At 31.4% G+C, this 26,196-nt stretch overlaps 1 protein-coding gene across 3 annotated transcripts in view; it reads left to right on the top strand.

Annotated features, from left to right (window-relative positions):
* The window catches only part of Cad99C (cadherin 99C), a 124,026-nt gene that overhangs the window by 25,809 nt on the left and 72,021 nt on the right, over positions 1–26,196 (top strand). For 2 of the 3 annotated variants that reach the window (XM_070105962.1, XM_070105960.1), the window contains exon 3: positions 7,771–8,460. The exons of the other annotated variant lie outside the window; for it this stretch is intronic. The gene's annotated coding sequence lies outside the window, so the exon portion shown is untranslated. The remainder of the gene's footprint in view (positions 1–7,770; positions 8,461–26,196) is intronic. 3 annotated transcript variants of the gene reach the window in all.

Raw genomic sequence — 26,196 nt, 5'->3', positions numbered from 1 at the left:
ATTAATTCTATTATTTACCTGTCCCACAACAACAATAATACCAAAAATACAACAATATGCTCTATATTGATACTTAATACCCAAAGATGCGCTCATTTCTCTTTCACACCGTTTTACTTGGAAGTCATCGATTCACACTTAAATCGCGCCGATATTTTTTGGACTGCTTCAGCATGACGCATGAAAAAAATCTCCAAATTAAAACTAAGCAGTTCAGTGACTCTTTCTTTCTATGCATGATATTTCTTATTTGAGTTTTTTATCAAGTATTTCTTTATTTAATTTTTTCATCCTAAATGAACAACTAGCCATTCCTCAAACGTTAAGCAGCTACGGGTCTACAGCAAGAGTGAACAGGAAAAAGTGTGAAAATATTTACACTCTTCGACGATTGTTTTGTATACAAATATTTACATTTATGTTAATGGCAAAGCGGCGAAGAGGCAATTAACATTTATTTCTCTGTACTAGCTGCCTAACCAGATTTTTACGGATAAGTTAAATTTTTTTCGTATTCATGAAACTCACCTGCTGTCTTAAGCTAAAATTATTAATTAAGAGCCAAAGCTTTATAAGCATATTCATAATATTTTTGGAGAAGAGATTTCCGCTTAAAGATTAAAGCCGATTATCTTTCTCCTTTTCATATTTGATTATATATTTATGCTCGATAAAAATATTCATGTTTATGTGGCTATTTTTTACTAATATTTATATATATACGCGTATATATATTTTTTTTTGTTTTACCCGTTTTTTTCTATTATGATTATTGGCAATCATAAATTTATTGCGTATTTATGCAAATGCTAATTTGTGGCTGCTGTCGCCAAAATGCTGTGCATGTTAAGTGAAAATCGGCTAAACCCCTTATGCGTCCATATAGACATTTATATATTTAACTGTATATGACTATGTAATGCCTGTTGGTTGGCAGCATATATTAAGTCAATAATGCATGTTGATTTAAATACGAATGAAGTATTGCTTTTTATGTCACTGAATATTTCGACTTTTTGTCTTCTACAGACTTCGCTTCAAGTGTCAGTGCTTAATTTTTTTGATACCTTTCACTTTTTACATATACAAGCAACTCTTGTCATAAGTATTATCCTTCTTTCTCTTTCCGATAAATTTCTAGAATTTTTAAGAACTTCAAAAAACAATATTATAATTTGTTTACATAAACAATATTTAATAAAATCATTTATTACAGCTTTCCTATAATTTGCTCTGTGCGCCTAAAGGTAGGCAATATTTTTTAAAACTACGTTAACATACTCTACTTATGCTATTATAAACTACGGAATATATTAGTTCCCACTTTTTTCTATAAAAGGTTTCTTATTTATAAATATTAGATATATTTTTTACTTTTCCTTATATACTATATAAATATATTTCTACGTAAGAGCATTTTTTTTCGCCGTTAAAAAAAATAGGCAATTTTGTATAATAAACCAATCTGACAATACAGGCTTTTCTCTACCAGGATATAGGAAAAATTTCGTTTCACTTTTGTTTTTTCAATTATCAATAATTTTTTTGTGGTAACATTAAACAACAATTTTCTATGCAAAATATTTTTCACCTATCACTGGCATTTTCAATTTAATTTTTAAAATTTCTATATTAAATAAATAATAAGCCTTTGACACAGTGGAATTAGTATTTCAATAGCCATTACATTTCAATAGTGCAGTTATTTAGAAAAAAAGTTAGATGAAAAGTTCAATGCTAAAATAATAAATTTGCTGGGCTGAAGTATAACTGCTTCACCAAAACAATTCATACTACTATCTCCCATTACTATTGCTTCACCACAAAAGCTTTCGCTGCATCAATATCCTCACTACGTCGCTGCCAATTTCAGCAATACAAAACCAAATCACTCACTTTCACCCGACGATAATATGAAAGCAAAATAAGAAAAGTAATCAGCAAAAATCCTGATTTCATATCCAGTTTTCAAATTGCACTTTCTACTCCAACAAAGCAGGCAATACCAACAAACACACATAGCATATGTTGTAGCATTCGCTTGCAACATGAAAAATGAAACCAGTTGAAAGACTGACGTACGAGTATGCAGACAACGCAATAGCAGCGAACGCTATCGAGAAGAAGCATAGACTTTATGTTCAATGGCAACAACAACTTAAACGAATGCAGAACAATTTACTTTTATTACTTTCAATATTGCTTTGTGTGTGTTTGTAATATTACAACACTGTAATGTCAAGATGTTGGGAGAAAACCAGCGCCAAGTTCTGCGAATAATTGTACGACGTAAAGATAAAGCGAAAATATGTTGTACGAGCTACGAATTTGGGTATTTATTTTCCTTGTCAGATGTTTTGATTTTTAGGAAATTTTCTTATGAGTTAATAGAATACACGTGTGACATCTCCGACATTGATTCAAGCTTGCCCTTCAATGTGTAAACCTGAAAACAAATGATTTTTTAACTAACTCTTCGGTTGTTTATAAAAATATATTCAAATGATTTAGAAGAAAAAATTTATTAAAAAGTTAATTTATTGTTATGCAGTGTTTTCTTCTAATATTTTTAGCTTCCATTGCAAATCAATTTTTTTACTATATGACCATAAATTAAGCAGTATTTTAGATGAATTCATTTACGTTCTCTGATTTTAGTATAAGCTTCAATTAAAACAACTCAAATATGTTATTGCATACGCTTCAGCGCGTTTTTAGAATTAGTGAAGGCGCACACCGAGAGTGATAAACTACTAACCGTGTGGTAGTGAGAATTTAGAAATTTATAATAAGTTTCATGAGGACGCATATTTTTTAAGAAGATCTTAACTAAGAGAAGTTGCTTATATTTAATTTAAAAAAAAAATCAGCTTCAGATCATTAATATTATTATAGAGATTTGCTAAGTCTTGTACGCTCATTTAAATTTCTACTTCACCGTGTCTTCTTAAAATAAAAGTGTTCCATCTGTCGATAAATAAATATTGGATCTATATATTATTATTCTAAAACTCATGTCTGCTTATCTTTGCTTACCTCAATTGCCAATTTTTACTATTTTTGAAATGTTTGATCATCAGAGATCTCTGAACAATTAAAGCAATAGAAACTAAATCGGTTAAAATTCAAGTTGAAAATCTTTCACAATCTCGAAAACGAATAAAACATAATACCATTTTAATTACTTCGCTTGTTTTGCTGATAGGTAAAAAAATTCACTGAGTTTCAATCATTTACGTGAGACAGATTAAAATACTAATGAGTTATTTAACACGCTGAAAATTATGCGACAGTAAAGTGAGTTTACGAAAGGTAAATAGAATAAAATTTTGTAAAAAATAGTGGCGAAATATTAAAAACTAAATATAGTTCCAAAATTGTGCCCATTAAAACTATGGTGCTTAATTTGTTTGTGTACAAGTTGAGTTTGACAACTTAGATTAGGTTGAGCGCTGAGTGCAAATACCAAGATGTGGCAAAAAGAAAATAAAATTTTTTGAGATAGCATCAATAATATACGTAAACCTAGTCGGCAGAAGTGTACCAACTCAATAGTCTAATGATCAGTTTACCAATCAAAAAATCTAAGCTGTTCATAATTATATGTAAATTTAGCTTCTTTAAAAAGAATTTCAATGAATATTATAGAAATCGAGAACATAACACATAACAAATAATTCTAGTATTTACCGAAGGCAAAAACTCAACTACCAAAGATATTAAGTTTAATTCACTGACAGACTTTGCATCGCTATGCAAAACCAATAAAAAACTTATCTTGCGCACATAAGTATTAGGCTGAGTACACACGTGGCTATAACAAACGTTCCTTAGTATATATTTCAGCGCAAAGCCTGATTTTATATTTATAACTGAAATAATTTCAATTTAATTTATTGACAGCTGCTTTGCATACAATTCCATTGTCACTTGTATGTCATGGCCACAAATGGTGTGGCATGTGTCAAAAGAGGTGCTGTTGCAAGCAGCTACACAAAAAAACAACAACAATAATAGTGGATGCAGTTGTATTTGGCCGGCAAGGCCTTTATCACTTTTACGAACTCAGATCCTTATAAAGCATAAAATGGGTTGGCTCACTCACTTGTGGATGACGGCATTGTTTATCAAGATGAACACGCGAGTGTGCGCACTCATAAGCACATTTATGTTGTTGTTGGCAATGCAGAACACTTGGGTAGGTCCAGTTCTGATTTCGATTATTCGTACACGGTGCTACCACCAACAGTAGCATACTTGTAGGGGGAGTGTGGTACACGGTGACATTATTGATGCCACGCTGATGTCATATATACACACCCCGATATTTATGCTAATAAAAGCGTGTCCCATTTCAGAAATGTTCGGCTGTCACGTCGGCGCATCAAAAAGCGATAAGGCAAAAGAAAAACGGCGAATAAAAAAAGGACCAACAATAAAAGCGAAGTAATAAGAAAGAAAAAATTTCCAACACTCCATTGCATGCAAATTACGTTTCGATGCGCATGCGCAATAACTGCTCGTCAATATATATATGTGTGTGTGTTTGGTTATGCGTTAAATGTAAATTAACTTAATTTTGGTGTGGCTTTCGTGTCACCAAGCCAAGCAAATCATTTACTTAAATTTTATATAAATATATATAATTCTTGTATACATATTTTTTTTTTAATTTATTTGAAATTGCATCTTATATACTATTTAAATTATATAACTCAGAGTGATTTCTAAACTAAACTTACAATTTAGATTTGCGGACAAAGTTTAAAAAAATATTTAAACACATTTTGCACACATTTTTAAATACTACTTAAGAATTAAAAAAAAAAATGTTTTCAGACATTATTAAATATATATATTTTTTTACTAATAATTTAGCACTTTTTCTCAGTTTATTTAATGTTTTCTTTTTACTTTATCCAAATTTTTAAATACTGATATGTTTTCAAAAAATCTTGACAGATATTTATATTTTTTTAAGCAAATTTTTTATTTCGAAACGCAACTCATTATAATTTAAACGATATAATTATATTATTATAACGGTAAAAAGTCATACATATTTACAGCTCCCGATAACTAACTGCATTTCCACTTTGTATAATAATTTACTTTCTAGATCTAAGAAATTACCTTTCATTTGCATTTTTTTCAATTATTAACTTTTCAATAAAAAAACAAAATAAGTAGTTCCAAATTAAAACAAAAAAAAAAAAGTATTTGTTAAGGTACATATTAATAAATTCAATGTATTTCTTATTAGAAAGATGAGGAAAAATTGTAAACGTAGGCCGGTTAGTTATTTTAAAAAGGAAATACTTTTTTTCTTTAAAATGTTATTGTTCGAGTGTTGAAATTTTAGTTAATTAAAATTTTTCATATTGTATCGATGTAAAAAATACGTGTTCAATATTCTAATTCAAGGAGCACAAAAAAAATGTCTTACACGAAACAATTTTTTTCATGTAAATTTTGGATAGAATGACTCATAAATACGTTTCACATATTTTAATAGAAATCTTTATTACCCTCTTCAAAATAGACACATCACGATGTAGGTAATAAACACGTGGAGTAGGGACGTTCGAAAGAATATTAGAAAATAATTTGTTCTTACTTTTTCCTGGCTCTTGTCAAATAAAACTATTATATGTATAATCAAATAAAAAAACCTTATATCACACCCACACAATAGCAACGGCAAAATATTTTGTTACAACAAAAAAACATTTTATGAATAACTTGAGTTTCGAAAAGCTCAGTGATATATGAGCCGACGGAGCAATTTAGCTTCTCATTTGTCATGCATTTCGCTTTCAATGCAACGGTTTTTGGTTGTCTTAATGCACGGGCTCACTAAATAGCATTAATCTGCATTTACAGTACAATAACAACGATTGAATTACATTTATCTAAGCGCATAAACAATAAAAACAACAATACAAACGAAAAGTAGGAGGACACATATTTAAAAAGATACAAAAGGGAGTTAAACATAAAAAATGCATGTGTTCATATACTGGAAAGGTTTATGATTGGCTATATATAAAAGTAAATGCTTGTAAGTGCACATAAGTGAAAATTAATGTGCTTTTTGTTGCACTTTGTTGCTTCCATAACTTTGTTTCTACAGCGGTATTAGCTTGAAATTCCACGCTCTTCGCTTTACCACAAATCTGCATTAGCGCAAACGATTTTGTGTGGGCTGATACAGCTAAAGAAACGAAAAAACGAAAACAAATAATAATTATAACTTTATAGAAATGATTAATAAATCAGAAAGCCTCATATTACGGTACATGTAAGATGTAGGAATATAAATACATATAAAGCATATGCTTAACATAAGTGTAGTCATTAGCATCGTGTTTTGGATAGCAATACAAATTAGTGAAAGGAATGATGTGAATACATCTATAATTAATAAGGAAAAATATTAATCATCTCAATTTTTACATTAGTAATTTTTAGTGCTTTGAAGTATCCTATAAAAAGTATATTAATTGTGTTTGAAAAACATGTACATATATATATATTACAAAAAACATTTTTTTATATACTTTTCTTCTTACAAAATTTGATATTTTTTCTCTTAAAAATAAAAATTAAGCCACTGATAGATTCTTTGAGAAAAAATTAGGCATAGGAAATCATAAATTAGAAAATTTTGAAATAGAAATTATATTCTGATATATCTCTGTATGTGTACTTACAAGTATTTATGTTATAATTTTTTTTTCGTTATCATATTTTGAGTTCTTTAAATAAGAAATTACATAACGGGGAACACATATGTAATGTGACTGTCTAAAAAAAGGCGACTGTTTCAATTGTTTTCAAATTCCATGGATATATTTATACATACTTTAGGCATGCACAGTAAAATTTTTGAAGACATGAGTTAAATATTGCTTGAGTTACACGCGATCTCCGAAAATACCAAAAGTAACCACTCCGAGTAATCATTCTGGCGAATTCGAAAAACTTTGTTCTGAGAAAAACGCGTTTGTTTTGAGATAAACTATTTGCGACATCGACTAAAAATTTTAGTATATTACTTTTAGAAGAATCGAAAAAAAAAACTTTTTTTTTTTATTTTAACTTCACATCAGGTGTGCCCCTCAAATTTTGTATATGTGCAGCAAAATAATTGTTTATCAGGAGCCCAACTAGCTTTTAGTAATCATTACACTACGGCTTCCTTTGCTAACCAAAATTATATTCTAATGTGTTATTCGTTAATATTCTTCAGTCTTCTTACATTCTTAACTCTGACAATGTCTTGACAGAAAAGAATATTAATTTCTCCCTAATTTTTTCAAAATAAATTTTCATATTAATATCGTTTTGAATGGCTATAAAATAGCTCTCCATGCTTATGACTAGCTGCTCTAACTAGATGTTGTTATATTGAGAGCATATAGTAATGAAAAAATATCTATAACGTACAGTCAATACTATATTATTTTCAATATGGTGTATAAATGTTATCCAAAAATTTGTATCATAAAATATTACAGATGAGAAAGTCAATTCAATGTTATATGATTTTATATGTTAGATATGTTGATATTATTTTTTATTCTGTAAATTTTGTTAAAGTTTAAATTTTTTGGAAACGTATAAGCACTATTTACTGTATACATAGACTTATCAAATGACGAAAATCCGCAGAACTTTTCTTTATATATCTCACATCAAGAATATTTTATTGACAAAAAATTTCGAATGGATTGATTGAAAAATATATATTAATTTTTCTTATTTTAGATGAAAAACAACAATATATTAGAATTGCTAATAAAAAATAACAACAAATTACAAAGACACCGGAGAATGCAAGTTAAACGCAGGCGCATAAACTAGAAAAATAATCCTGAAATCAACTGTTGCACATCGAAGTTGTGTGTAATTTTGCAATTATCACTTTTCATTTCCACCTACTGCGCGCAGCAAGCGCCGAGCACAACACGTTGCCATATCAGAAGTAAATTACCGACAAACATACAAAATGACATCACGTTTGCACACATATTATGAGTGATTGCGTATATAAAAATGTTATGTGTGTGTGTGTAAACGCGATTACTTGACCTTTTTCGATTGTTGGTTGCTGATTGCAGGACCAAAAAAATAAAACTGCACGAAGAAATTGCCAATAATTCGCTCACTTGAGACAATACAGCGTCATCAGCAGTGCTTCAGTAGACCACAGTTAAATGCAACAAAAACAACAGCGATAAAAACTAGAAATAAATATACTATTCGTTATAGTGGTTGTTGTGTTGTTCATGCTGTTCTTGTTGCTGTCGCTGTCAGCGTACACGCATTTCGCACCATATTTGGTCGCTCGCACAAGATTATCTCGCACACATCCTGTTCCATCGCATCGTCGCAGTTTTGCTGATTGTATGGCATTACAATTTTAAATCAACTACACGGATTTCCTTCGCTCAAAAGGTGAGTAACAGCAATTGGGTCGCATTGCATTGTTATTGTGCTTTTATGTTAACTACAGTCTGTATATATATCTAGATATATGCTAAGTTTTATATAAGTGCTGTAAACTGGCAAAATTATAGTGATTTTCGTAAAAGAATTTCCTTCAATTGCTAAAGTGGAATATCTTCAATGTCGATTGGCAGAAGTATAAATTCGTGTAATGCTTATATGCGGAGCCTGAATTCTAAATTAGTTGAAAAATTCTCATACATTATATGCTACATAGTACAACCGTGGATGAAAAAATGCGCAAGCGACAAGATTTTGCAACGAAAAACAATTTTGATTAAACATATAAATTTTATTTTATGTTTAACAACAATCCTAATCTTGATTTTATATTAAATTTTAGGCGTTAGTGTATATTTTTTTCACGAATTGTTTTAAAATTTGCATAAAGGCAACGCCCACTCTCTTCAACAGTTCAGAAAAATATATATCAGTTTTGCCCATCGGAAACAGACAGCATCAGAAATTCTTTAGACTACAATGGGCGGCCAACAGGTGAATTCTAGAAACTTTGTTGGGAAACGAGATCACATTCTTGTGAAAGTTACCTTATAAGATTTCCTTTTATTAATTTTTAGAACTTACTGATGATATGAGTGTAAGGGATTCGATTTAAAAGTATATCCGTTACAGGAAAAGAGATTAATTTCACTTCAGCTCCAAACAAGAAGAAATAAATTTTTATTTCCGCTATTTCACTGTATTTTCAGCCTAATGTTTTTAAACGGATTAGTTTATATAGAATTTTCATAACAGAAATGATTTTCAATGACTGTATTGTTTTTGTTTATTTCTGGCATTTCTCACTTCACATTTTTATCCTTAAAAGACCCTAAGTTATGAACCTCGGTATAACATAAAAAAAGTTTAGACCATTAAGACTATATCTGGCAAATAAATGTTGCTATTGATCTTTTCCTTGATAAATAACTCCAAATCGTATAAAATAAATCGGAGAAAAGGTTCTCCTGAATATCAAGGAAAAGTATCAATGCTACTTAACATATGTAATATATTAGCGGATATAAGTACTTGTAAATGCATACTCATATACAAATTTTATTTGAATGAAATGTGAAGGAGGATTAGCAATTGCATTCGACTAGTTTACCTCTCAATCAACAAATATGAAAAAATATATGTGAACTCTAAGGAATTTTAACTAAGTATGTATCTCATTCACCCTCTCTAGCTGTCTCTCTCTTTCAAACGAGAAATATCGTTATACTCATCCTAAAAGTATACTTCTTAATAAGCATGCGGTTACTATTCTTCTGTTGAATCGCGGTTAACTGAAATTAGAAATATTTGACAGCTTTCAACATAAGCAAAATGCAATAATAGGTACAACATTATGTCGAATTCCAAATAATGTATCGCTAAAATGTTCAAAATATCTCCAAAACAATATAATTGGTTTTATTCAAATCTTTATTGGTAGTGAAGTCCAAATACTCTTAACATTTTATCAATTTATGTGGAAATACCAATTTCATCTGCGTAAGCCCACACGAAAAGTTTACTGTGACCGCACAAATCAAAGCTCGGTTGCCTCGAACTTCCTATGTGGGTGTGTATTTTGACATTTTGTTTCTTTTTTTCCATATCCATTTTATGTTGCCATATGATTTGTATATATTTACTTATGGTTTCTGTGAGTGGAAACCCGAACTTGACATTTTTAACCAAAACTAGCCACTGACATGGTTCACTAATTGCCACAGCGGATGCCTGCGAACAAAAGTGCAGTCGCTTGCAGTAGAGATGCCCACAAAGCGCAGCCAGCAAGTGCATAAACGAGTGTAGATATTTATATATATGTATATGTGTGAGCGCTGCGCTATAAATCGCCATAAGCATGTAGGTTGCTGCCGTTGCACTCAATTCAAGTCGGCGCAACTAAAACCATTATTTTAATCAGGCGAACCGCAACAAGCGGCGCACACGAAGCGACACAAAAACAAGTGTGGGGTTATATACAGACATATTTATATGTATGCGTGTGTGCAATACAAGAGTAGCATCCAAATTGTGTAGTAAATGCACTTTTGCCATCATCACTGTCAGTGCCGTTTGCTGCAGACGATTTATGCAAAAAGGTGTAGTTATGCTGCTGTATATTTGAACAGATGTGTGTATGTTTACCATATGCATGTACATATGTAGTATTTCTAAGTAATTTTCCGCTTACAATTTTAGTTTTTACATTTTTCAATTGTTTTTGTTTTAACCATCTCTTTACACCATGTTATTCACCTCTCCGCAGTTTGCCGACTCATCACAGCAACCGCGAATTGTTGGACTATTAAAGCCCACTGTTTGTTGTAGCAGCATTAATCAGCATAGTTATCCAGATTTTCATGATCAATATCAATGTTTAGTTGCATCGACAATTGGGAAAATGTGAGGAATTTTGAGGAAACTAAAATTTGGAATGGATTTTTGTTTGTTTAAAAACTCAGATATAAATTAACACCTATTTAAAATTTATTATTCAGATAATATGATGAATTAAAATATTTTTAGCTATCTAAGTAAGCAGATGAAATTGTGTTTAGAGTCGAAATTTATTTTTCTGTTAAAGATGCTACCTCTTTAAATATTATATTTCTATAGAATTGAAAACAAATAACACTGGTCAGACTTTCCCTCGTCAATAAGTTCTGTAACAACAACTTTATCGCTGCAGCTTTTTGAAGCGAAGAAATAAAACAATCAGAAGCACTTAAAACAAAATGCACAAATGTTCGTTTACTGTCACTTAGGACGAGTTTATTAGCAGTTTAAAGCGATTGCCTACAAAAATATATGCAAAAGTTAATGGATATCGATTAAGGGCACATATAAATATATTTATGTTTATCTGTATGTGTGTATTCGCTTGCTGCAATTGGCATTGTGATTTTATGGAATCGGTCAAGCGCATAATAACGGAGTCACCGCTCCTTTGTAAAGCATTTAAAAACCAGTTTCATCATAATTTTAGCCCAAGTGCATTCAGGACATGAAACTATAAAAAGCTATTTATTTTTTATATAAATTTATTTATAAACTCGTTTCCAAAATTTTTAATATCTTTTTTCATTCAATTTCACTTTTGCTTTTATTTATTTTTTTATTGTCCAGTTTCCGGTCAATTTCAATAACTTTGTTGAGGTTTGCCTCTTCGCCGTAAACTTAAGCTTCCACTTTTGGTTTTTTCTTTCGTTTATTTATTTTAGTTTTATACAAATTAGCACAATTGAGTTTGTTTTTTTTTTCGCGTTGACGCAAAGAGAGGCGGCACGCTTTTGACTAACAGGAATGTTTTGGCGAGACATGAGCAAAGGCACATGACCTGTAATTTGGTTTCGACGCCGTTTGACTGCTCAACAGACAATAGCAGCATGTTTTCGGACCTTTCGACGCGTGTACTCGGCTTGCCATGGCCACGAAGGGTGTTGAACAACTAATTAATTTGCTTAAATTTGTTGCTGTCTTTTTCATTTAACGTATATGTGGACAATTGAACTAAGGAGCACATATTTAGAAGGGCGAATATAAAATAAAAATTTTAAAGTAATGTAAATGAAAATTTGAGTTCAAATAGTCCGGCATAAAAGATTATTTTAAACCCCGATTTTAATAGATATTTTTTACTTTTAAATGGTCAAATATGTATTCAGATATTGTAAAAAATATTTTTAAAAAATTATTGTTAAATTTGGTCCGAAATTTAATAAATGATTAAAAAAATTTACAAAATGAAAAAATTAGTGCATTAAAAAGTATTTTTTAATGATCTTATTACAGTACATATTTTTAAATGTAATAATTTGATTAAAAAAAGTTCTCAAAATAACTCTTAATGACCTTTTTTTATTATTGAAAGGTGGTAAAAAACACAAGAACAACATAATTTTTAGCAATCCCTGCTTTGACATTGAATTTGCTTATACTAAAATAAATGTTGCCAATATTTTGCCAATCGCCGCATAAACCTCAATTTCAAAAATGTTCCTTTGTTAGCAACAAACTTACGACATTTTACAAATTTGCAAAGCTCATATTCATATGCAAATGTGGTGATGATGTTTATATAAATGCACATTAACGCTTTTATCCTTAAATTGGCGCGTATAAAAAATTTAATTGGTTTCCAAATTAAGCCAAATTTAAATTCAATACGGGCACTTAAAGTGCACACAAGCATGTAAAAACTAAAATACAATGCAGCTGAATCAAAACAAGTTCGTTACTTAAGTCTTTTGTTATGGTGGCGTGATTGCTTTTGGATGCTCGATGAATATTAATGGCGGAAAATAAAAAAAATGTCTCTTATGAAATAAAAATAGTTAATATTTTTTGTTAGTTAATGGAAGAAAACATATTTTTTGGTTAACAAAAATTATTGTTAAATTACAAAAACAAAATAATTTTTTGATTTTTTATTTATCAAAAAGATGTTTGTTATAAATGCTATTGACGCACTCACACCAAAATTCTACCTATATTTTAAAGTGGTAAATATATTTTTTATTCCTCACACCCACACCCTTTCTGCCGGTAATTGCGGAGTCCAATACTTCTGTTGTAAACCCTGCGGCCGCATCACGCGCGTCACTTGTCCACTTGACTGACTGATTATTGACACATTAAAAACTTTTATGTGCGCTTGTCATTACTTCACTTTACTTAACCGGCGGCCACACAAAAATCTAGCTTACAAGTAAAATTTAGAAAAAAAGTATGAAAATAAATTATGAATGCCAAAATCCTTTTAAAAACATATTAAGCTGAAATCAATAAAAAAAACCATACACACATACATATATGCAAACAACAATTATTCGTCAAACTGTCGGCGCGCCATACTTTTTGGGTGTATCTGGCAACTGCTGGCTGTTAGCGATTATTTGTTGTCATATTTGTACATATGTATGCAAAAAATATATAAAATTGTATACCCAAACGCTACCGCTTGTTTTTCTTCTAGCTACAATATTTTCCCGTTTTAGGTTCTTTGTATGTTTAAAAGCTCTTTTGTAATTTAAAGCCGCTTGTTTCTCTGTTGTTTCCGCAAATATGGCAGCATTACATTTTCGTTTGAATTTTTTTTGCGTTTTGCGTTTTGTATTATTTGCTGTTAATAAAAAAAGATGAAGACTTTGTGAATTCATGTCAGGTTTTTAATGATGCTCATAAGAATGTGCCAAATTCTGTAAAATAAAATTTTTTTGGTGCCCTTAAATATATATACACCGGCGTTCTTGTAAGCATTTCGATAACTTTTGGTTATAAAACTAATTTTGTAAGTTTGTAAAAAATTTCAACTTTACATATATTTTTGTGCATTTACACTGTGCTTGACGTTGCTATTTATAACCGAAAGTGTTACCAAAGGCGAATTGGAAATCAAAGCAATTTCGAATATGTAATTTTGAAAGTCAACTAATTCAATGTAAACCTTTTTTTTAGCTCATAAAAGTAATATTCAAACATATCGGAAATTATTTAATTAAAGTAAATAACTTTTTTTACATTTTTTGAGTGGTATATTTCTAGTTTTTTTTAAGTTACTCTGCGCTCACATAGAATTCAGCTTTTTTTAATCTTTGTGCACACAGGCTCTAGGGAGCTGATAAATTTTTGATTTATTTGACAGCCATTGACTAAGTGGCGGTATGCACCTCCTAAAGCCACCTTAAACACACATGTACATATAAGAATTAATATGCATACACCCACACATAAATATGTATATACTTGGCATGCGTTCATATCAGCCAACAACAATCATTTCAGCTCCAATGCGCCGACAAAGTGCAAACGAAGCTTTGTCACAGTTTAACGCGCTTGTTAGCCAAAGCAAATTAAATAAAAAAAGTCTGTTTTTTTCTAGTTTTTGTTATAACAATTTTTATACTCTCGCAACCTGTTGCTACAGAGTATAATAGTTTTGTTCACCTAACGGTTGTTTGTATCACCTATAATTAATCGAGTTAGATATGGGGTTATATATATATAAATGATTAGGATGAAGAGACGAGTTGAAATCCGGGTGACTGTCTGTCCGTCCGTCCGTCTGTCCGTCCGTCCGTCCGTGCAAGTTCTAAATTGAGTAAAAATTGAGATATCTTTATGAAACTTGGTAGACATGTTTCATGGTACCGTGAGACGGTTGGTATTGCAGATGGGCGTAATCGGACCACTGCCACGCCCACAAAACGCCATTAATCAAAAACAAATAACTTGCCATAACTAAGCTCCGCAATAAGATACAAGACTGTTATTTGGTACACAGGATCACATTAGGGAGGGGCATCTGCTGTTAAAACTTTTTTTTAAAAAGTGGGCGTGGTCCCGCCTCTAATAGGTTTAATGTGCGTATCTCCTAAACCGCTAATGCTATAATAACAAAATTCACTAGAAGCAAATTTTTTTAGCACTCCCCATATAACGGTACTGTTAAAAACTACTAAAAGCGCGATAAATCAAGCACTAAACACGCCAGAGACATTAAATTTTATCTCTGAGATGGTATAAGATGACTTTATAGGAACCGCGTTCAAAATTAGACAGTGGGCGTGGCACAGCCCACTTTTAGGTGAAAACCCATATCTTGAGATCTGCTTAATCGATTTCAACCAAGTTCGGTGCGTAACGTTCTTTTCATGTTTCTATATCATAGTGCGAAAATGGGCGAAATCGGATTACAACCACGCCTATTTTCCATATGACACCATTTTAAATACCACTTGATTCTTTCACTTTCCACTATGCAAATCAAGCAACAATGATTATATCGGCGTAAAACTTTGCGTGAATAATACGTTTAAAGTATGCCACCTTGTGACCAAAAATTCTCTAAATCGAACCAAAACTGTTCAAGCCCCTAGGTACTGAATATGTGGACCCCAGTACCTATAGTTGACCTTCTACCGAAAATATCAGTCAATCCACAAAGAAATCTCACACGAGTGTACCATTTGACTTTGCGAGAGTATAAAATGTTCGGTTACATCCGAACTTAGCCCTTCCTTACTTGTTTAATTTACGTTTGACGTAATGAATTTGTTTGTAGTGAGGTGGCTTTAACAGTTCAGCAGCAGGTGCCAACACATAAACGCCGATTGCCATCGCAGACTCACTGGCGTAGTTTTTATTTATTTTTATTATTTCTTTATTTACTTTTGTGGAGCTTTGAGTTAATAGCTGTCGCTGATAGAGTTGTTGTTGGGCATTTATTTCTATTTTTATTATTATTATTGTTTATTTGGAGTAAAATATTGACAATCAGTGTATATGCTATTTACTTGCAAGTATTTGTCCGTTTTGTTTTTAATTTAAATATTTGCTTTGAAATAACAGTTCAGACACATATTCACCCATTCATTCATCGTACAAACCAACAATGTGCTCATTCAAGTAAATACAGACAAGCAGTTTCATTTAAGTATATTTGCTTCTGCATATTCCTTAGCTCGCTCGCGTTAGCTTGTGTGGGTGTGTTTGTGGAAACCATCGCGAACTAAAGTGAACTGTAATAATAATAAATATAAACATACTTGCGAAAAAAAAAAATTAACAGCTCGCGCAACAAGCAATTCTTGGCGGTAATCGTTTTATTCTGTCATTGAAATGGTTTTGCGGTTTAAGTAGAGCACATTTTTGTGGGTTGGCGTTTGATAGCTCTGTTTTGTTATTTCAGTGTTGATGGGCATGAAGATCGATTTGCGGCCTGTAATGAAGTTTTGATTTTCATTATTAAAAAATACATCGGCTAGCAATGAAAAATTGTGCATGGAGAATAAAATCAGAATGATTTCTCAAACGATGTTTAATACACTACAATACCTAAACTCCAGAAAAGAAAACTTCACAGAACATCACTAGAATGACATTTTGTTATATCTTCGTTTGTAAAATAATGAAAGTAAATTAGATGAGTCTTTCTAATTTCATTACTACTATAGCAACAAATTTCGAAAGTTGTATATTAATAATTTCCCAACAAATTATCACTTAATCTAAAATGCTTTATGAAATAATCAAAGGAATCAGAGTTTTAGTCTTCCGCGCCAAAATGTAGGCAACAAATTTTATGACTGGTTTGGGATGGTATCATATAACAATGTAGAACTAACTTAAGAAGCAAGGATATCGGTTTTCAAAAACATTTTTCAATCTGATTTTGCCTGTTTAATATGTCGTTTATTAATGATCGGTTATCAAGAAGAAGAAAGTATTTCAGCAAATTTGAACCTGAATTTAATTTTTCTTAATTTTTGTACATAACCCTTATTTCCGATATTTTTTTTCATTAAATGCAAAAATTAAATTCGACTTTAGTAATTTCAAACTGCTTTCTGATTATCCGTTTCACCGCCCATTCTTTGAAAATGAGCACTCAGTCAATCAACCAGCTAATTGCAAAGCCAAAAAAGCACCAAAAGTTTATTTCTACTTCGGCACTGTGAGTCATGCCGAATAAAGTAATAACCTCCACTTAGACGCTTTAAATATCCAAGTTGTAAAAATGGGCACAACAACAACAGTAATTGTAAATGCATTTGGGCAATTTGCAGCTTAACGCTTTATATCGTCACTTCGTAAGTGAAAAACTATTAAAATTTTACCGTTAACATGCACAAAAAGTGGGTCAACCAGAGAGATAGGCGCTTGTGTGTGCCGAGCAATATAGATTTGTAAACAAAAGCCAAGTAATCAAAATGTGTCACGCACATAATTTCCGAGTTTTGTTTCGACGGCTCTTTTTTTACTTACGTAAACATTATGTGGCATGCAAATGAGTGTCAGCAAGTTTTTGTCACTTTTTGATTCTTCGTTTACTTATTTTTCTTCCCTTTTCGTTTTCCCATTAAAGTCGCATATTAAAAATCCATTTCTAAAACACTAAACCTCGTTCCGTTTTGTGATCAAAATCGTTTGCTCTTCCGTTCAGTCTTCAATTTCTCGAGCACATGCATATTTTTAGGTCAAAATTGCTTGGTCAACTCTATAGAAATGGAAGAAAATGCTAAACTGAAGAAAACAAAGATTTGTAAATATATGTGGGCATGCTAATTCGGAGCTACATCAGTTTACTTATTTTTGTGTGTGTATTTTAATATGTGTCGTTAACACTTGAGCCAATTTTGCGAATTTATCACAAAGAAGAGATATAAGCTTTCAAAATATGCATAAATTTCACATTTTATTTTTTATGTTTTTTTTGAAGCTTTGGCACATCTTTTTTTATTAATTTTACACGAAAATCTTAAACTGATAAATTTGTATTTGCATATTTAATATGGTGTCTGAATTAAAACAAACTGTCAATATATCAAATGCTGGAAAATGTTATGCAAAAATGATTGAAGGGAACTTATTTACAACTGTCATACTTGTAGAACGCTTTAAAGCACATTGAAGTTAATTCGGGTTATTTTTTTTGTCACCTTGTAGGAATTATAGTTTTTAGTTTATTTGATACACTTGGGATTTTATAAATTCAATTAACCGTCTCTTTACTATCACAATTTTTAAACATATTATATTTTACTTAAGAGGCACTCATATCGTGATATTAAAAAAATATTTTTTTGTTCTATAGTTTATGCCTTTAGAAATAACATAATAAAATTTTTAATCGATATCTCAAATAGCTTTCGAGTAACAGACTTTTAAGATGTGGCCGCTCAGGACAATCAGCTCCACCAGTTTATCTTTGATCGCGTTTTTTCAAATCTAAATTTTATAAATTTGCTTAAGTGATTACTCGAAGATGAAAGATACAATAACAATCAAATTTTTGTACATGTTCTGTATATTGTATATTGTTCTCCATACAATTCATCTATTAGCTTTTTAATCTATTAAAAAAATCCTGCAAAATTTTGAGTAAATTTCAACTTTTTTTAAAACAGCCACCATATCTTCTTGTTAAGAAGGAATTAAAAAGTTTACCCTATTTGACTTTGATTAGTCGTGGTATTTAGTTCTTAAAAAGCTTTATCTTGTTCCTCACACCTCCTAAAGTATGCTTTAAATAATATCCTAAACACACTGTAAATTTGAAAACCAATTGAATACATCGCCTAGATGTTCCTAACTCACTTCAGCTACACTTCGCTATAAACTCTATTATCTCTCACCGATTCAAGCCTTTTGATACTAACAAATGCCTCAAAAGTCCGCATTTGACATACGAAAGTCACGAAAGACCAAATATCGGTCAAATGCAGCAAAAATGTGGTCTAAAAGAAACATTGAAAGTGATGATAATGTCAATAAAAGCGAGTAAAAGGGGAAATAATTGATGTGGCACACCCTCGCCAATGCAGTAGCGGCAAACATATCCACCACTCACCAGTAACTCGTTACATTTGCACCAACAACAAAACAACACTAATATTTTATTGCATTGCAACCACCAACCATTGGCATTCCTCAAAACAACGCGGAGGCAATCAATTGCATTTCTTATACTTTATACATTGCATTGTTGTTGTTATTGTGTTTGCATTGCACTTTGAGCAAAGAAATCATCGAAAACAATCAATTCCACGTGATGTACGACAGAAAATTATCTCCTCAACCAGATAGACAGTCCGCCAGCCAGCCAGTCAAACGTCGGCAAACACACCTACCTAACATGAGAGCGCTACAAACACACACTCACACATAACCAAAATCCAAGCAAAGTCAGCGTGGAAAATAATAACAGAAAACAATGTAGATTATAGCGAGTTTCACCATTTCCAGCTTTTTGATATCTTCATTCGACTAATGGAGTCTTCGTATGACAGAATTGATTTTTATGGGTCCCGGCCTTTTCTGTGTTGTTGCTTGCATTTATTTTTCATGTGTTCCCAGATAAAGCAGAAAATCTAAACTTTCAATTCCAGGCGCTCGTATATCCATTCTATAGATACGTGTGTTTGTATGATAGCACTTATTGTGTATGCTGATCGCGCTTGAGGCGTTTATTTAGCTGTGGCCACTCCCAGTTACTTATGATTCTATGCGCACGCCTCGAGATTTCATGCCCCACTATATTTTTTGGTTGAAATGAATTGTGGAGAACAGCAAATTTCTATAAAGCAAAAAAAAAAAATATTTATATATAAAAGAAGAATAAAAAAAAAGTGAATAAAATTATTATTTAACTAACTAATAATTATGTTTTAATTAATAAAAAATTTGGAGTAGCAAAACACAATATTTCAAAAACGCGCACTATTCCCCCAAATGAAATATCTAATTGAAATTCGTCATTTTTTTCAAGAAAGATCATTATAGAAAATAGTTGCCATACAAATAACCAATCAATCAAAGTCATATACTTGTGTGAAAAATTTGTATTTCGACAAAATATCTTAACGACATCTGGCACGGATTTTTGTCCAAAGCAGTGCTACAATCTTCAAACAAATTGTTCAGATCGGGATTCTATAGCATATATCTGCCATACAAGCTGAACGATCAAAAGCATGATAAAGGTCTTTTATACCTTTTTATGCTATAAGCAATGCACCTGAGAAGGATATAAATAAAAACTAATAATAAAAAATTTACTATAAATAATTTCAATAATAACTACAAGAGCGCCTTTGGCTTTGTCTATGCCGACTTTTAAACCAGCAGTTGCAAGCACATATTTATCATAACTAATGTCTGTATGCATATATATACGGACTTCACTTATAACCGCTACATAATTGTTATATCAATTTTATTTTTGCTGCGGTACGTGTTTCTTTGTGCCAACCAGAGTTGTTGCACTTTACCGTAATCATAGCCAAGTGCAGCAGCACCTATGCACACTCACATATATACATACATCAACACGCACTTCTACGCATGTATACAGGTTTCATGTGCGCACATTTATCAATTACATTGTATTATTAGGTAAGAAAAAAACTTTATTATTTTATTTTTAGTAAATAATTTTTAGTAAATATAGTTATTGTCATTAACAAGCTTATTATGAGAATCGGCAAAAAGTTCTTATTAAATTTAAAAAAAAAACCAATAAATATCTAACATAATTTTGTTTGATTTTCGGAGCAAATTATTTAAAAATTTTTGTTAAAAAATTACTTATTATAAATTTAAACTATGTTTTATTACTAAAAATAAAATAAAAAATAAAAAATTTTTTAAAAACATATGAAGCCAATATAGATCGAAAGCACAACTCTAACTCATGGTGGGTAAATGAAAAAAAAAAAATTGCAACCTTTTTCGGTTGCGATCAGCCACTAGCACTACCCTATATGTAAGCTCAAAAAATTCGTTTATGTAGCTGTGTTTATTAACTCATCAAAAGCAAATGAAATCAATACCAAAATAAACGCTTACTTAGCATTTGTTTTTCAAACTCGCAAAGCAAACAAAATCGCTATCAAGTGCTGCCTGCTTTATTCACCGCTATATTTGTTGTTGTCACTGCTGATATGACAGCATAACCCTTTCCGGCAACTAAGCACTGCCATAAGTGTCATTTAAAAAGAAGTTTCTTTATGAGAACCTCGCGAGTTGGCAAAGAGAAAGTACTCACGAGCTTACATATGCACTCGCCCTAATCGGCAGATTGCAAGTAAATATTGACAAATCTGAAGTTTTGTTGACATTTTCAATGTAAATATGTATGTGCTCAGATGCTTAACCTCAATGTAGTCGTACGTCCGTGCTCAAGTGTCAAACGGAAGCGCTTGTCACTGAATCAATAATTACAATGACGGTTGTCGTAATGTTGTTTAATGAAGTACAAGCTGAATTTTTTAGAATTTTACAAAACGATACACTCTTATTGTATAATTCCTGGAATCTTCTTATGGGAACCTTCTTTGTTTTGCATTTCTCACAAATCATATACAAGTTGATAAAAAAATTCTTCGAAAGCTTTTTGAGAAATCTAGAAGATTCGAATAGGTATATTTTTTAAGAGCTTGTAGCATCAAAACTTGGAGTTCAAAGCTTTTAAATAAGTACTGACGTTCATTCTTTACTTCTTGATTATAATTATTTAACACAAAGTTTAAAAGTTTCTTTTATTTAAAACTGCAACTGAAACTGTTCTCATCAGCTTTCAAGTGCCACTCAAAAATTACTGTACTTTTAGAGAGGATCTTTGAATTAGATTAGAATAGTTCTTTTTGTATTAAACTTTGTAGAAATTTTTGGAGAAAAATTCGTGACCATTTTTAATTATTTTCTTTTGTCATCAAAATTTATTACATGGTTTGTAAATTTGTAACAAAATAAATTCAAGCACTATGACACATAAATTTCGATATGATTATATCAAAAGTTTAAAACAAATAAAATACTTTGAGGCAAAGCTTTTAAAAACTTTAACTAACTTAAACAAAGTCTTACTCAAAAGCGAAGCCAACAAGTTGTGCTTTTTTAAAAGCCGCAAAGCTCCATGGAAATCATCTATTTTACAAATAACAAATCTTTAGAAGCTCATAATGAATAAAACCCTTAAAAACTTAAGAGACCAATCATAATATTAAGCTCAACTCATTACGCACAAAATACCAAATGAGATTTACTATTAACTCCAAGTTTATAGTTTTCAAAAGCTTTATACATAGCAAGCTCATTTTGAAACTCACAAACTTTTTAAAATCGACTTTCATTTTGCTATTTCTGTAAGGTTTGCTGTTCCAACGATTTACATGTTTGGTCTAAGAATACGCATATGCATAATATTGTTTGTGAGCTTCTTTATTTGAACCCAAGTAGCCACTGTTCTTGTTGCTCTGTCTACCCACACTCTCTTAAATAAATAGAAAGCATAAGCAAACTTTTAAATCAATATTTATAAATCACACTTACATAATTAACTTGGACAACACAGCTGTCCAGATATTAAGCCTTAACATTCACTAGCGCTCTGTTCAATAAAGAATCTGCATAATTTATAAGCCAAATAGAAAATGCGAAAGAAGCAACAATAACAATAAGCAATATACGTACAGACATACAGACATACATATAAACAAAGTTGCAATATATTAGAGATTTGTTCATTCGCCACATTCGCGGTCCATTGCTGCCTACGTCATTACCTTCTTTAGCTCAGGCTATGCTTTCTATGAGCTTTCGTTAATTCTGTGTGATTGTAAGTGTGTGTGTCAGTGTTGACTCTGGTTCGATCGCTGCATAGTGATAAGGATATTTCCATGGTTTATGATAAATTTCATTTGGTCACGATGCTACTTTATATTGCGCCTTTTCTCAGTTACTTCTTGGACCAAAGATAGATAAAATAGAAGCGCTCTTTTCTGTTGCAACTCATCGCATGCTTTCTATTTGTTTTTGTTTTTTGCTTACCCCAAACTCGTTGCTTGTGAGATATGGCGCATCTGCCGTGTGCTCCGCAGACTTCTTTCTCTCTCTTTGTTGTTTTTGTTTATATTTGGCATTTATTTTATTTTCAGTCGATTTAATCTGCATGTATTTTTCGCCCACTCCATTTGACTTCTAGCTCTTGCAGTTCAAAGTGTTAAAGTCCGCAATAGGTCAATGTCGTTGCTCAAGTTTGGCGAGCAAAAAGAAACTGGTTAAATCGCACAAGTGAGTGGAGAAAGAAATAAATAAATCATAAGAAAAATTTGAGATATTCAGCAAATATTTATAGTTAACAAAACTACGTCCTCAGTTAACAAAAAATAAACCTCAGTGAACGTATGAAAAACTTAATCCCTTAAGTCTTTTTATTTTACTTTTCTTGAATTTTTTCGCAATGTAGGAAACTAAATGTAATAACATTTTATGTATAACTTAAGGAGAAGTGCTCCAAGCGGCTCTTCAGAGGAGTTGATGGAAAGAAATTTCAAGAAGGAAGTATATCTAAGAAAAATATATTTGCCAGTCTTGTCACTTCTATTTTCTGTTTCAAAATATTTGGAATTTGCTTATGTAAAACATATTTATTTTGATATTTACCACTGATTTATCTCTCATTATCTAACGTGTATAATCATTAAATATTTTTAGACGTTCATCTTAACTGTTTTCCCTATAAGGTTTTGTTAAAAAAAGTAAAATTCTGCTCATTTTCACAAACAAGAAAGTTAAAGCTGTCCAAAAAATACATAAAAATAGGGAAGAAAAAAAAACTACTATTAGGTAATATCTGATTGCTCCTATTTATATTATTTTTGGAAAATAATTTGAAATATATATTTTTTTTTAATATTTAACTAAATTATTTGAATATTATTTTCTCACAAATCAAAATATAAATACATAGAAAATAAAAATTGCATAACTTAAGGCGCTTGATTGATCCATTATTCATCGAATCATCATCGAAAAATTATAGAAATATCACACAATGCGGCTAAATATCGTACATTAGAACATATATAATACATCCATATGTACATATGTATGTTTGTATCGCCCACTTATGGTCAAGTCCCGTGCCGCGTGTCACCGTTGCGTCTAATGTCGAATCATGGACGAGCCTATCTGTCCAAAACGAAATCCACACATTCAGCAAGTCAAGCGGCGTTTCACCAGCTCATTGAACAAAACCTATATATGTGTGCTTATATGTATGTGTGCGTGCATATAAAGCGTTCTTTTATGTGTTTTGTTTCTAATTCCCAATAGATTTATTGCCTACGATAACAGTATTTACGTATGGAAACTGCTACATTTACCGCAATTGACCAGATTTGTTAACTTGTCTGACAGCATGCATGCCAACTGCAAAAATAAAATAAAAACAAAAGCTGAAAAAATAAAAATTATGTGTACAACAAAAACAATAAAAAGGTCGCAGTGTAAACGCAGAGCACCACCAGAAAGACGCCTCAGGCTTCTGCAGTCACACTTTGTTGGGCCTGCTAGCCCAGCCGGTCGTCGCAAACGCCTGATCGATTGCACGATCCAACTAGTAGTGCCGCTGTCGATGCGCCACCTTAACGCTGAACGCGGTTTAACCTGATTTCCGCTACGTTTTCGCCAATTTTGCATAAATTATGCGCGAAACTTTTTTATTATTCCATTTTCAATATATTTGTTGTTGTCGTTGTTGCTGCTGCAGGCACAAGCAAGTGAAGCAAGAAAAAGACGAGGAAATGCAGAAAAAGCGCCGAATGGTTTTGTAAAGTGGCAGTGTTGCTTAGGCGCTTTGCTGCTACCCTTTATTATTTGTCGTTTTTCGCTGTACAGTCACTGTGGCATTTAATGACAGCAACATATTTATCCGCTTATGCCTGCCATGTACATCGTAGCTGGTTTCTGCTTTTGTCTAACCAATTCGAGTTAGATCTTTGCACTTGCCTTTGCACCCCCAAACACAGGCTCTCCCGCATTTTGTACTAGCGATCGGCTCTCCTGTGGCTGCTGGAGCTCTTTCTAACTCGTACACTGTCGCCACAACTCAATTCCCTGCTGGATTTAGTTCGGCAATTATTTTAGTTTCAGTCAATTTAAATTGGCATTTCGGGCTGCGCGCAACATTTTCCGTTGCCGTTTGCTGGCAGCGCCACTGCGACGGTTCATTATTTACTGCTGCAGTTTTTTTTTCGGACTGCGACGTGCTCACTCGTTTTTAAGCTGCTACACATTCTTGTGCCTTTTGCAGTTGCCAGTAATTGCTGTTTGAGCAAATGTTGAAGATGCTTATCGTGTGCAAGGTTGGCTCCGGCTCACCAAGCCTTGGCTCGAACAAGTGAATTTTATAATTAGCGGAGAATTTTGCATGCGAAAATGATACGAGGGGTTTGGGCTTTAGCATAATGGCCAAGTTTACAAGTATTGTTTTATTATTGATAATTACAAATAAATTTAAATATATGTTAATATTGGGATTTTAATTAGAATTAAAATTTAAATTTGAAAAATGACTAAAATTTAAAGATATATTAATATTAAAATTAATATTAAAATTGAATTAACATTAAAATTTATATAAAAATTAAAAATCAAAATTAAATTTAAAATTCAAACTATAATTAAAATTTTAATTTTTATTTAAAACAAAAAAATTAGAACTTAAAACTTAAGTCTTAAAATTTAAAACTTGAAACTTAAAACTAAAAACTTAAAACCTAGAACTTAAAACTTAAGTCTTAAAACTTGAAACTTAAAACGTTAAACTTAAAACTTAAGACCTAAAACTAAAAACTTAAAACTTAAAACCTACAACTTAAAACTTCAGTCTTAAAACTTACAACTTAAAACTTAAAACTTAAAACTTAAAACTTAAAACTTAAAACTTAAAACTTAAAACTTAAAACTTAAAACTTAAACTTTAAAGGAAATAACAGGAAAAGAGAAATACATTAAATAAAAAATTACTTACATAAAAAACATTTAAAAAAAGGTAAACTAAAAGAAGACTTAAGAAGAATTATAAATAATTAAATGAGAGAGAAAAAAATGTTGAAAGAAACTCAAAACAATTCAGCTAAACCACAAATGGGGAATAGCAAAACATTCTACAGAATTGCAATATAATTACTCGCGGCAACGCTTAAAATCGTGCAAATTGTTGAAAGTGTGTAATATTGCTACGCTCTGTTAGTTTTTGCCACTTTTTCACACTTTCACCTTCATTTACTCGTATGCTTTTCATGTAACATACAGATTTACAGATTCGATTTCACATAAAGATAGACATTTGTGAAGTGCGCTTACATACAGATATATTTTACTCATTTGGTTTCAGTG

This window comes from Bactrocera oleae, chromosome 2, assembly GCF_042242935.1.
Source record: "Bactrocera oleae isolate idBacOlea1 chromosome 2, idBacOlea1, whole genome shotgun sequence".
Taxonomy (NCBI): domain Eukaryota; kingdom Metazoa; phylum Arthropoda; class Insecta; order Diptera; family Tephritidae; genus Bactrocera; species Bactrocera oleae.
This window is presented reverse-complemented; position numbering and strand designations above follow the sequence as displayed.